Source organism: Lynx canadensis, chromosome D1 (assembly GCF_007474595.2).
Source record: "Lynx canadensis isolate LIC74 chromosome D1, mLynCan4.pri.v2, whole genome shotgun sequence".
NCBI lineage: Eukaryota > Metazoa > Chordata > Mammalia > Carnivora > Felidae > Lynx > Lynx canadensis.
Genome location: NC_044312.2, coordinates 54,079,513 through 54,092,284, shown reverse-complemented (window position 1 = coordinate 54,092,284; position 12,772 = coordinate 54,079,513). Strand labels below are relative to the sequence as shown.

At 39.5% G+C, this 12,772-nt stretch overlaps 1 protein-coding gene across 1 annotated transcript in view; it reads right to left on the bottom strand.

Moving 5' to 3' along the window:
• The window catches only part of GAB2 (GRB2 associated binding protein 2), a 189,905-nt gene that overhangs the window by 155,550 nt on the left and 21,583 nt on the right, over window positions 1-12,772 (bottom strand). The window lies entirely within an intron of this gene.

The window sequence follows — 12,772 nt, the reverse complement described above, 5'->3', positions numbered from 1 at the left end:
TAGCGCCCCACACCTACCTAGGGAGTGTTAGGTGGAGCACATATGGCCCTACTCTGGCCATAGCCATTGGTCCAGGGATGTGAGTTTGACTCAAGAGGTCAGAAACCTTCCTTAATATTTTTCACTTTGGAGTTCCAGGAGTAAGGACCTTGCCTTTTGGGTCACAAAGATGGGGAGACTGGGGGCTGCTGGTGACCTTCATTTCTTATCACCTAGAGAAAAGAAACACAACCACAGACAGGCAGTAATTGGACACAAGGAGAGTGCTGGGGCACTGAAATATGATTTTAGGTCCAAAGTCCCTAGAGTTGCCCAGATAGCTAGCACATTTTCTTCAATTTTCTCAGCTTAATATTATACCAATACATTTCTTCTTTTTCTTTCTTTCTCTTTTTTTTTTAAAAAGTTTGTCTGAAGTAGTTTCTGTCATTACTAACTCAAAAGTCCTTAAAACATGAATTTATATTTTATGCCAGATTTTATTCAAGGTGCTTTATGGATGAGATCTCATTCAACCCTCAGAGCAGCCCTGATGGGAAGGCCCTGGTCTCTTACCTCCTTCATTCCAATTGCACATCCACTTAGGGTGAACTCTTTTATAAGCCTAGGGTCATGACTGATAGTCACTTCCTGATCAAACAAAATTACACCCACATTACCACACCATGAGAGTTTGCTCAGATCGTACTTGCTTCAGCCACAGGCCCAATCCAAAACATGGGTGGCCAGGGGAATGGAATGGCTGACTGGCCAAATCTTAAGGGTAGATTGAGCCGCCTTCCCCAGAACAACAGAGATGTCTTAACAGAAATTAAGGTGCTGCCAGGAAGGAGAAAGGGGGCAATGGACATAAGGGAAGCAATCAACAGTGTTCACTGTATACCCACAAGGAAAGCTGGAATAAACAAGTGTTTGAGATTATCTAGATTTATGAATCATCAATCAATAACTCCCTTTGTTCCTATTATTTTCTATTGTGATCTCATACTTCTTCAGTCTCATTTAAGACTGTTGTCCTCCAGAAGCTTCAGCTATTCTCCAAAGGAAATCTAGTTAGTTCATCAATGACTCTCTAAACACTCATGAGTACCAAACTGAAATGCTGATTTGGTGAGATGAATAAGAGATAGCAAGGCATTTTCCACAAGTTGTAACACCAAAGACTTGATTAAAGCATGTCCCACTTGACTCAATTAAAATGTTCTTGGCTATCTCCTTGCCTTGGCTTCCTCCTTAGTAAGCATAAACTCAAAATAATGGGAAAATTAAAAAAGGTAAAACTTTCCATCAGGACAAGGTTTTATCACTCAGCTGACCAATAAAACAGATTCCCACTGGTTAGACTGACAATGGTGAGCAAATGGGTTTTTTATACAAATTTCTGTTAGAGTATATTAAGAAAATGATACAGATTTATAGCTCCTATACTAGGATTCAAGAGACTTGGCTTCTAGATCTAATACTCTAACTCCCTCTGAGCTCTTAAGTAGAAAGAACAGTTTTAACGTTGAACAGATGTTCACTGTTCATCTTCCTGGTGAGAATGTCCTCCCTCTCATCAAGACTACCATCTTGGACAAGACCAATCTTCCTCTGAGACTTGTTTCCTGACTTACAAAAAGGGTGCCATAGTCTACTTCATTTGACTGATAATCAAAAAAGCTTAGCTGTGATTCACATGTATTACCTGAACATGTATTACTTGAATATTTGAAAAGAAAATTAATTCTATAGTTGTGGAATACAGTGCCCATTTGGGAGTTTCCAGTTTTTGACAATTATGAATAAAACTGCTATAAACATTCTTACATAGCCTTTTTTTTCCTTTCCAAATTGAGATATACAACTATAGTTGAGTCTTAAATTTTTATCCAACATGATGATCTTGGTCATTTAATTAGTTTAGCTCATTTATTTCAACATATAATATTTATAAATTGAATATTTATTTATATTCAATATATCATAATTTATTGATATAGTCAGGTTTAAGTAGAGTTTATTTCTGTTTGTTTCTCCTCTCTTCTTTCAATCAAACTTTTAAGCTTTTCTCCCCTTATTCTCCCTCCATCTTTCTTTCTTTGGTGCTAGTTCTTAAGATTATAATACACATCCTGAATTCATCACACTATGCAAGGAACTTCAAATTCCAGGGGCACCTGGGTGGCTCAGTCGGTTAAGTGTCTGACTTCGGCTCAGGTCATGATCTCGCACTTTGTGAGTTCGAGCCCTATTTTGGGCTCTGTGCTGACAGCTCAGAGCCTGGAGCCTGCTTCAAATTCTGTGTCTCCCTCTCCCTCTGCCCCTCCCCTGCTCATGCTCTCTCTCTGACTTTCAATAATAAATAAACGTTAAAAAAAAAAAAAGAAACTTGAAATTCCACTTACACCCTATTCCATTCTTGTGCCATCTATATCTATCTACCTATCTATTTATCTATATCTGTCATACATTCTACTTCTATGTGTGTTACAAACCCCCCCAAATACACTGCTGTTATTATTTTCGGTTTAAAAAGTCAATTTACTTTTATAAATTGACAAGAAAAAAATAATTTTTTATTTAGTCATATTTATCATTTCTTCTGGCAACCCTTCCTCCCTTCCTATAGAATTAATTTTCCATCTGGTACTAATTTCCTTCAGCCTGGATTATTTCTTCTAGACTTTTTTTATATTGTGGGTCAGTCATCTGGTAATTTTTTTCAGTTTATTTTTGTTTTTGTTTTAATCTGACAATGTTTTTATTTTGCCCTTACATATAAAACATAAGGTTTCTCTGGGTATAGGGTCTAAAATGATAGTGTTCTTCTAGGACTGTAACGATGTTATTACATTATCTTCTGGCTTCCTCTATTTCTGACAAAAGTGACTATCATTCTGGTAACAAGTATGTGTGTGTGTGCTTTCCCTCTTGGGCCATTAAAAAAAAATTTATACAATTTTTTCTTTTTTCTTTTTCTTTTTTCTTGTTAAAGCAGTTTGGCCATGATAGGCCTAGGCATGTCCTTCTTTGCATTTATCCTGCTTGGAATTAACTGAGCCTCCAGGATTTGTGGGTTGCTGTTTGTGACCAAATTTGGCAAAATTTCAGCCAATATTCCTTCAATATTTTTCTTCTGCCCTAGTCTCCTCCACCTCCACCCTTTCTGGAACTCCAATTATACATATGTTAGATTTCTTGACACTATCCCAGAAGTCACTGAGCTTCTATTTATTTTCTATTAAATCTTTTTTCTGTACTTTGGTTTGAATAATCTCTCTTAAACTTATGTCATTTTTCCTGTTCCTGTCTTTTTTTCTTCAGGTTCTGTTAATCCCACTAATTAATTTTTTATTTCATATTATCTTTTCTAGTTACAGAATTTCCATTTGGATCCCACCCCCCAAATCTCCCAATCTTTACTGAAAGTCCCTATCCATTCCCCTACTGTAACCTTTTTTTTTTTTTTTTTTGCTGTACACATGAACATATTTATCACAGTTTCTTTTTTTTTCTTCCCAAAGATTTTATTTATTTATTTATTTATTTATTTATTTATTTATTTATTTTAAGCAAACTCTCCTCTCAATGTGGGGCTTGAACTTACCACCCCATGATCAGGAGTTGCATGCTCTACTGACCGGGCCAGCCAGACACCCCTATTATAGTTTCTTTAAAGGTCTTGTCTCTGAATTCCAACACCTGGGTTGTTTGTAGGTCTCTAAAAACTTATTTTTCTCTTGAGCATGGACATATTTTCCAGCTTCCTCACATGTTGAATCTTTTACTTTGGATGATACATTGAAGAGATTATGAATTCCATTATCATTCTCTGAAGAGTGAGTTATGTCTAGCAGGCAGCTGAATTACTAAAGGATAACCTCGAACTTATGGAGGCTTTATGTTGTACTTTGTTGGGAAAGGTGTGCCCTTAGTCCTAAGGTGACTCCCTCCATTGTCTGGGGACAGCCTCTGTAATTTCAAGTTGTGGCCCTTCCAAGGTCTCATTGAAAACTTGAAGTACTTACCCATGCCCTTCCAACCTGGTAGGTCTCTGACTATAAAATCTATCTCCCTGTTGGGCAACAGCTGAAATATGAGATCAGCAGACTAGGCCCTCCAGCTGTTGTTTCCTCCTTAGGCCTTGAAGGTCTCACTCACCCGTGTACAATTCAGAGGTCAACCAAATAGTTGAGGGGTGTTTATACATAGACTCTGTTGCTCCCCTCTTCCAGGATTCTCCCTCCCCTCCTAGTGTTTTGTCAATCCCAAAGTCTTCAGCTTTCATTTGAGTTCCAGCCATCGCCTTAGAGAATACCCTCAAAAGAAAAGCCGCACAACCGTGGCTTCACCCAATGTCTATCCCTTATTTTACAAGTCAAACCCTCTCTGGTTTTTGCCTGCTCTGTTTGTTCTTCAATGACCTCAAACAATCATTTTTTAAAATATATTTTGTTGGGGCCTGGTGGCGCAGCGGTTAAGCGTCCGACTTCAGCCAGGTTCACGATCTCGCGGTCTGTGAGTTCGAGCCCCGCGTCAGGCTCTGGGCTGATGGCTCGGAGCCTGGAGCCTGTTTCCGATTCTGTGTCTCCCTCTCTCTCTGCCCCTCCCCGTTCATGCTCTGTCTCTCTCTGTCCCAAAAATAAATAAACGTTGAAAAAAAAATTAAAAAAAAAAAATAAAATAAAATATATTTTGTTGAGAGCTTATAATTTTTCCCCCTGGAGATTGAATCTGATAAATCTACTTTACCATCACTAGAACTGGAACTTCTCCCACCTCAAAATTTAAGGATAAAACTCCAAATCATGGACAATAAATAATTTTCAATCCAGACATACATAAAAACAGTATGAAGAAAATGTGTTTGAAGGACTTGATTTTTGAGTATTTTATTTATATATTGAATATTTTATCCAATTAGCTCACCACTTAATTCCTTCATAATGCTTATTCACTCTTGCCTCACTTGGCTAATATGAAATTCTCACAATGGCCCAAGTTTCTATTTCCCCATTACCTCTTTGGCTTCATTTCCTACCATCCTTCCCTTTATTGGGGCTGTCTAAATGCTCCCTTGACTCAGAGGCTTTGCCTCTGCAGTTCCTTCTTCTGAAATTCCTGTTCCAGACAACAGCATGGTTCCTTCCTCATCTCGTTTCAGTTTTTGCTCAAATGTCAGTTCTCAGAACCTTCCCTATTTTAGTTGAAACTGTACCCTGTACATACATACTTCCTAATACCCTCTGTGCTATAATTTTGCCTTCAATGCACACCCCCAACCCGAATGTAAGTACCACTGTCAGGCACCTGTCTCTTGCTCAGTTTCATGCCCAAGGTCTAGGAGATGGCCCATATAGAGTGTTACTAGATAGTTTCCCATGGGTAAGTACTAGTTTTTATCTATTCATGTATAAAGTACAGACTTCTTCAAAGGCAGAGACGATTTTTTTTAAGTTTATTTATTTTGAGAGAGACAGAGACAGTGCAAGTGGGGGTAGGGGCAAAGAGAGAGGGAAAGAGAGAATCCCAAGCAGGGTCTGCACTGTCAGCGTGGAGCTCAAAACCATGAAACTGTGAGATGATGACCTGAGCGAACCAAGAGTCAGATGTCCAACCAACTGAGCCACCCAGGTCCCCCAGCAGAGACCTTCTTATCCTCTGCTGCATCCCTGTACATCCAACTGAGGGTAAACACAGTGGAGACTTAAGTATTGTTTTTTTTTTGTTGTTTGTCTGCTTTTTTTTTTTTTTTTTTTGAGAGAGAGAAGAGAGAGAGAGAGAGAACAACACAAGCTGGGAAGAGAGGCAGAGGGGGAAAGAGAGAATCTTAAGTAGGCTCCACACTCAGCACAGAGACTGACACACGGCTCGAGACTGATGTGGAACTGGATCATGATCTGAGCCAAAATCAAGAGTTGGATGCTTAACCGACTGAACCACCCAGGCACCCCTACATCATTTCTTAATTACAATGGCCCTGTGATATGTATTATTTTCCTCCCCATTTTGTAGCTGTAGAAAGCAAGGCTTAACAGACGAAGTACATTTCCTCAGACACATAGCTATTAGGCAGAAGAGCCCGGATTAAAACCATTTGGGTCTGACTCTGAAGCTCAGTCTTTCAGCCACAACCACACATGACATCAAGTTAAGCTAAATATAATTCATTTGTTGAAAACAAGCCTCTACCTTCCTGGAAAAGCATCTGGCTATAACAGAAGATGCATCTATAGGTTTCTGAGGTTCTGCTGAGGAACAGAAGTGGAGAGAATGCTGTGGGACTTAGATGAGGAATACCTTGTCTCTGAATGTGGCACTGACCAGAAGCCAAGGTTTCTTGTTTAGTTCTGTCTTTGTCAGCCCTTCGGTTCTGAAATAGAATCTGCATTTCAGACTCTTACACCAATATTTTTGCCATCACTTGTTGTTGCTGAGGGAGGTTCCTGTCAGGGCCTCAGCTGAGCCCTGGTATCCTATGCTGACCTGTGTCTTCAATCTCCTGGTCAGACAAACATCAGGCAAATGATGACCTAGGGTACGGTGAAAAGGGGACACTGAAAGAGCAAAATGTAACAAATGAAGAAAGACGTGGCAACCAGATAATTAATTATACCCCATGTCCCCAGGAGTGTGGAAGAAAGGAAAGATGGTAACAGCATCAGCTTATTCTTGGACGAGCTGAGCCTGGGGGGAGAAGGAAGGAGAGAAGAGCCTCTTTTATGGATCCTGCTTTTCCAGAGACTTTGTCTTCACTTTCCCCTTCTTTCCCCCATTCTCTCTGCTTAGACAAAGAACAGCAAGAAATATGGATAACAGTCTACCAGGCATGATTGCAGACAGGTGACACAGGAGCCCTTACACATTCTTGACAAGAAGCAAGTTACAGTGGCCTCTTCAGGGAGGAGACAGGCCCTGATATGCCCCCATCCTTCAGATCACAGGGTCCAATGTGGTCATCTGGCATGCCAGATCCAGTTTATCTGCTATATTTTAACATTAGGAAAGATTCACACTAGGTGGATTTCATTCCAGAAATCCAGAGTGATGCTCAAGAACACAAAGCAGCTCCAATCTTATAGACAGTACTAGGGAGAGCATTATTTGGATGCCCTGTGATGTCTAGATATACCTAAACTGTCAACACATCAATCTGGCAGCCAAAGATGGTAACTCCTCCAGGACTGCAAGTAAGGGGCACTAGTGAATGTCTTTTCTGAGACCACTATTCACTCTGACCATTGGCTAGCCCTGCAAGCAATGCAAAGGATACAATCCTGTATCCATATTTCTGGTACAACCAGTAGGAAGGGAGACAAAGTACAACAATGGAAAAAAGCAATGGATCAAACCAGAAGTCCCAAGTTCAGGTCTGTCACTCACTAGCTGTGAGGGTGTGAAGGAGCTGATCTGAGTCTCAAGTTTCTCCATCTATTAAATAGGCCCAAAGATATAATGTTCCACAGATATTGATTCTCTCAAAAATGTTATTGACAGATTTTATATATATATACACACACATATATATATGCATATATACATTATACATGTATATATATGTATACATATATAATAACAGAAGATATATATATATACATGTATAGAGAGAGAGAAAGAGAGAGCGTGTGCACAAGCACTTAATAGGTACCAGGCATTGTTCCAAGTGTTTGCAGTTTTTTTTCTTCTCAACAACTCTTTAAGGCAGGTGTTACTATCCTATCCTAATTTTACAGATGAGGAAATTGACTCCGAGGAGGTGGAGAAACTTGCCCAATGTCACAAAGGTTGCAAGTGGGGTTTTGAGCAGTCTGGCTCCAGGATCCATATTCCTTACCTCTGATATCGGTCCTGCTTACTTCTATCACTGTGTGACCTTCAGTAAGCTACCATATGTCATTAATTGTAAAATCTCCTTTTTTCTTGAATATTTTAATATCAGAACCAGAATGTTTCTTACGTTCCAGTTGGGACATAGCTGTCAACAAAGGTGTACTTGGTTGTCATTTCTGGTGCTGTGACTGCTCAAGTACAAGCCAGAATAAACAATTCAAGGTCCGTTTCAGGGAGAAATAGAAATCTCAGTAGCTAGGAGAAGACGTTTTGTTAAGATCTTCTGGTAAGATCAAGAAAATGCCAGCGCTGAAACCGACAGAATATGTGTCAGTGACTTGGAAGTAAAGTATGAATAATAATGGAACTTTTTAAAGAAGTGTTGTACCTTCAATGTTCTTGATGGCATAGAGGACAAACGTGGAAAAATGTGGATAATGAGTCAGAAAGTGATTCAAGGCTGGAATCAAATATCAAGAAGTTTTAGGAATCCTTTACCAACATACTTCATTTTACTTCTCTTTTGTTTATGTAAGACAGAGACCACTATAATTCCATGTCCAAGTAAGTCTAAGAGCACTCTTTCATTAAGACATTTTTTCCCTTCTTAGCACTACATAAAATAACCCTATATGTTTAAATATATACCAGCTGAGAATCAATGAACACTGAATAAGACCTTTATGAGCCCTCACTTGGAAAATGAAATGAGAAAGATGCCATAATGGCCACACAATAAAATGTAAATAAAATCAAAGGCCCCCTATGACCTGACCTAAACAAACCTTTTTCCTTCTTGCTTCCTACCATTCTTTCAAGTGGGCTACACACTAGATTAAAATACATGTGGTTCCTTGAAGACTGCCTGCCCCTTTTCACTTCTGTGCCTTTTCACGGTTTCTTCCACTGAAAATGCCCCATCCCCCACCTACCTGAGAAACTTCATTTACTAGACAGTGACTTTGAATGGTTTTTTTCAATCCCTCAATCCCTCAGTTTTCTCATCTCAGAAATGGGAATCTAAGTTTAGGTTTGCTTTGAGGATTTAATGACCTAATGTGCGTAAAGTGCTTAACACGCTTTCCAATTAATTTGTGGTCAGGCAGGCATTATTTGTGTCTTGAGAAAGAGTCTCTAGACCGGGAACTGGCCAAGGACATACAGCATATTTCACAGCAAAGCCAGAATAAGAACCCAGACTACCTCACACCAGGGCTCTGGTTTAGAAAATGGCTCCCTTCCTAACTGCCATCTTGTCCCCAAATTATTGTTAGATTCGTGAGCAAGCTTCTTCTTTTTCTAGAAACCTGATGTTTTCTCCTTCTCCTTTCCCTATTTCAGAAGTCCTAAAACATGATACTAAAAGGTAGAAAGAAAGAAAGAAAGAAAGAAGAAAGAAAGAAGAAATAGAAAGAAGAAAGAAGAAAGAAAGAAGAAAAGAAATATATAAGTAAAGAAGAAGATGAAAAAGAAGAAGAAAGAAAGAAAGAAAAGAAACATGTTTGAACACATCTGACTGAGTTTTAAACAAGTTCATGGGTTTATCATTTTGGAGTCTTCAATATGATTACGTACTATTATCTCCAAAAAGAGAAAATATAGTACGGAATGTTTCCCAGCTTATTTGACCATAAAACCAAGGCTGCTGTACCACATGTCTGAGGGCCTGAGGTAGGGCCATTAAAATCTATGCCCTATCTTCACAGTTCCCTATTCTTAAGATAAAAAACTCTGACGGTCCTTAACATAACATACAAGAGGTCTTTCTAACTTGGTGCCATTCCCTTGTAATACTCCCTCCCACCCACCATCAGCTGCCTTCTCATCGTGGCAGGGGAACAGGCTCACAAGGTCTTCTCTCTGGCTAGAATACCTTTCTTCTCCCCTTCCAATGAAGTCTCCCCCTGGGGCTTCCAGACATCCTTCACACAAGACCTCACTGAAGCCTTCTCTGGTCTTGCCCCCTCACTTAGCTGTGCCCCTCCATGTGCTCTCGCAGGGCTCTGTTTACACCTGCACTGCAGTACTCTTCTCAGTGGGTCTCGGTTAGCCATTGATCGACTGATGGATTTCCTTCTAATGCAGGCTCCTGAAAGCCGAATACTGTACCATTTACATCCCCAGTGAGGAGCATCCTGTAGGTACTCAGTAAAAGCCTACATTTCCTTAGCCCTCTCCTTTTGAGGCCTCCAGATTCCAAAACAAAGCTTTCCTGGATCCACAAAAGGGAAGACTTGAATTATGCCTTTTTTTTCCCCTAGTACAATTAACAAGAGGGATAGTTATGTTTTTATGCCTAATGGACCTTCTAAGAACAGCATTTAAATAACTGTGTACTGCATAGTTCCCTACACAAAGTCGAGTCGACAAGCATGGAGATCAACTCATTTCTATCTTTTCACAGCCAATTATAATCAAGAGCCCCCTTTAGATTTAGCCATAGTAAAGCCTACTCTTTCTTTTTTTTAATATTTATTTTTAATTTTTTAAAATTTACATCCAAATACAGTGCAACAATGATTTCAGGAGTAGATTCCTTAATGCTCCTTACCCACATAGCCCATCCCCCCTCCCAAACCCCTCCAATAATCCTCTGTTTGTTCTCCATACTTAAGAGTCTCTCATGTTTGTCCCTTTCCCTGTTTTTATTATTTTTGCTTCCCTTCCCTTTTGTCTCTTAAAGTCCTCATATGAATGAAGTCATATATTTGTCTTTCTCTGACTAATTTTGCTTAGCATAATACCCTCCAGTTCCATCCACATAGTTGCAAATGGCAAGATTTCATTCTTTTTGAAAAGAGTTAACACTCCATTGTATATATACCACATCTTCTTTATCCATTCATCCATCGATGGACATTTGGGCTCTTTCCATACTTTGGCTATTGTTGATAGCGCTGCCATAAACATGGGGGTGCAAGTGTCCCTTCGAAACAGCACACCTGTATCCCATGGATAAATGCCTAGTAGTGCAATTACTGGGTCGCAGGGTAGTTCTATTTTTAGTTTTTTGAGGAAGCTCCGTACTGTTTTCCAGAGTGGCTGCACCAGCTTGCATTCCCACCAACAATGCAAAAGACATCCTCTTTCTTTGCATCCTCACCAACATCTGTTGTTGCCTGAGTTGTTAATGTTAGCCATTCTGACAGGTGTAAGGTGGTATCTCATTGTAGTTTTGATTTGTATTTCCCTGATGATGAGTGATGTTGAGCATTTTTTCATGTGTCGGTTGGCCATCTGGATGTATAAAGCCTATTCTTCTAACAGCTCAAAGCACTGGAAAATACTGTTCATCCAATTTTAATAAAGTCCCTGTAGATTTGGGAGCAGAAAACATTAATTTTATTTGTGTGTCTACTAATAACAAGGGATTTCAATAGGATCAATGGTATGAGATCAAAACTAGTGGTTATGGCCTATGGTTCTTCTACTCATGGTGAAGTTTTCTCTCAGATTCTCTAATATTTCTTAAAAAACACATTTAATATAACTTTGGTCTGACTTTATAAACAGACTTCAAGCAAAAGCAGAAAGTCATACTACTATTTCTATGGGAGGTAAGATTAAGATACAGAATTCATAATTCAAACACTGAAGCACAAGAAACATCATAGCTAGAGGAAAATAAATATATTTTTTTCCCTTTCCCTCACACCAAAAGGGCTCTGAGGCTACAACTACTCCTTTTAGGACCTGGTTCCCACAAGCCTTTGGCCATCTTCTCCAGATACACTAGATCTTAAATACACACTTTCTGAAATACACATTCCCAAAGTCTGGGGTACAATCTTTTTTTTTTTAATTTTTTTTTATTTTTTAAAATTTACATCCAAATTAGTCAGCATAGAGTGCAACAGCGATTTCAGGAGTAGATTCCTTAGTGCCCCTTACCCACGTAGCCCATCGCCCCTCCCACAACCCCTCTAGTAACCCTGTTTGTTCTCTGTATTTATGAGTCTCTTCTGTTTTGTCCCCTTCCCTGTTTTTATATTATTTTTGTTTCCCTTCCCTTATGATCATCTTAAAGTCCTCATATGAGTGAAGTCATATGATTTTTGTCTTTGACTAATTTCACTTAGCTATTATGCTATTATCCCTCCAGTTCCATCCATGTAATTGCAAATGGCAAGATTTCATTCTTTTTGATTGCCGAGTAATACTCCATTGTATGTATGTATGTATATGTGTGTGTATACATATGTATACATATGTGTGTATACATGTGTGTATACATGTGTGTGTATACATATGTGCGTATGTATACACACACACACATCTTCTTTATCCATTCATCCATCGATGGACATTTGGGCTCTTTCCATACTTTGGCTATTGTTGATAGTGCTGCTATAAACATGGGGGTGCATGTGTCCCTTCGAAACAGAACACCTGTACCCTCTGGATAAATGCCTAGTAGTGCAATTTCTGGGTCATAGGGTAGTTCTATTTTAGTTTTTTGAGGAACCTCTGTACTGTTTTCCAGAGTGGCTGCACCAGCCTGCATTCCCATGGGGTACAATTTTCTACCTTCACTGATAGTAAACCAAATTGACCATCATGTTCCCAAGCTCTCATCAAGTTCATATTACCAGGGTATTTCCCACTGGGTCAGAATTAAGTCCATAATAACAGTGGTCTCTCAGTGGGGTGAGAAAGCAAAGGTGTCAACGTAGCCAGAAAAGGACGTGTTGAACGGCTTACTTGTCACACAACCAAACTCCAAACATGTCCATTGAAATCTGCCATCCTGTCACTGTCAGGTTGGGTAATGTTAGCAAAGGCATGCCACAAAGTGGCAGAAGGAATTAAAATGGAATGAGGAACTTGACTCACAGCTCATCGAGGACCCCATGTCGAAAGGAGGTGGGGAGGTATCAGATCATTTGTCCGAGGTTGTATTCTTACTCAACAGTAGAGCTCAGATTCAGACTCAGATCTACCTGATCAAGAACATGCGCTT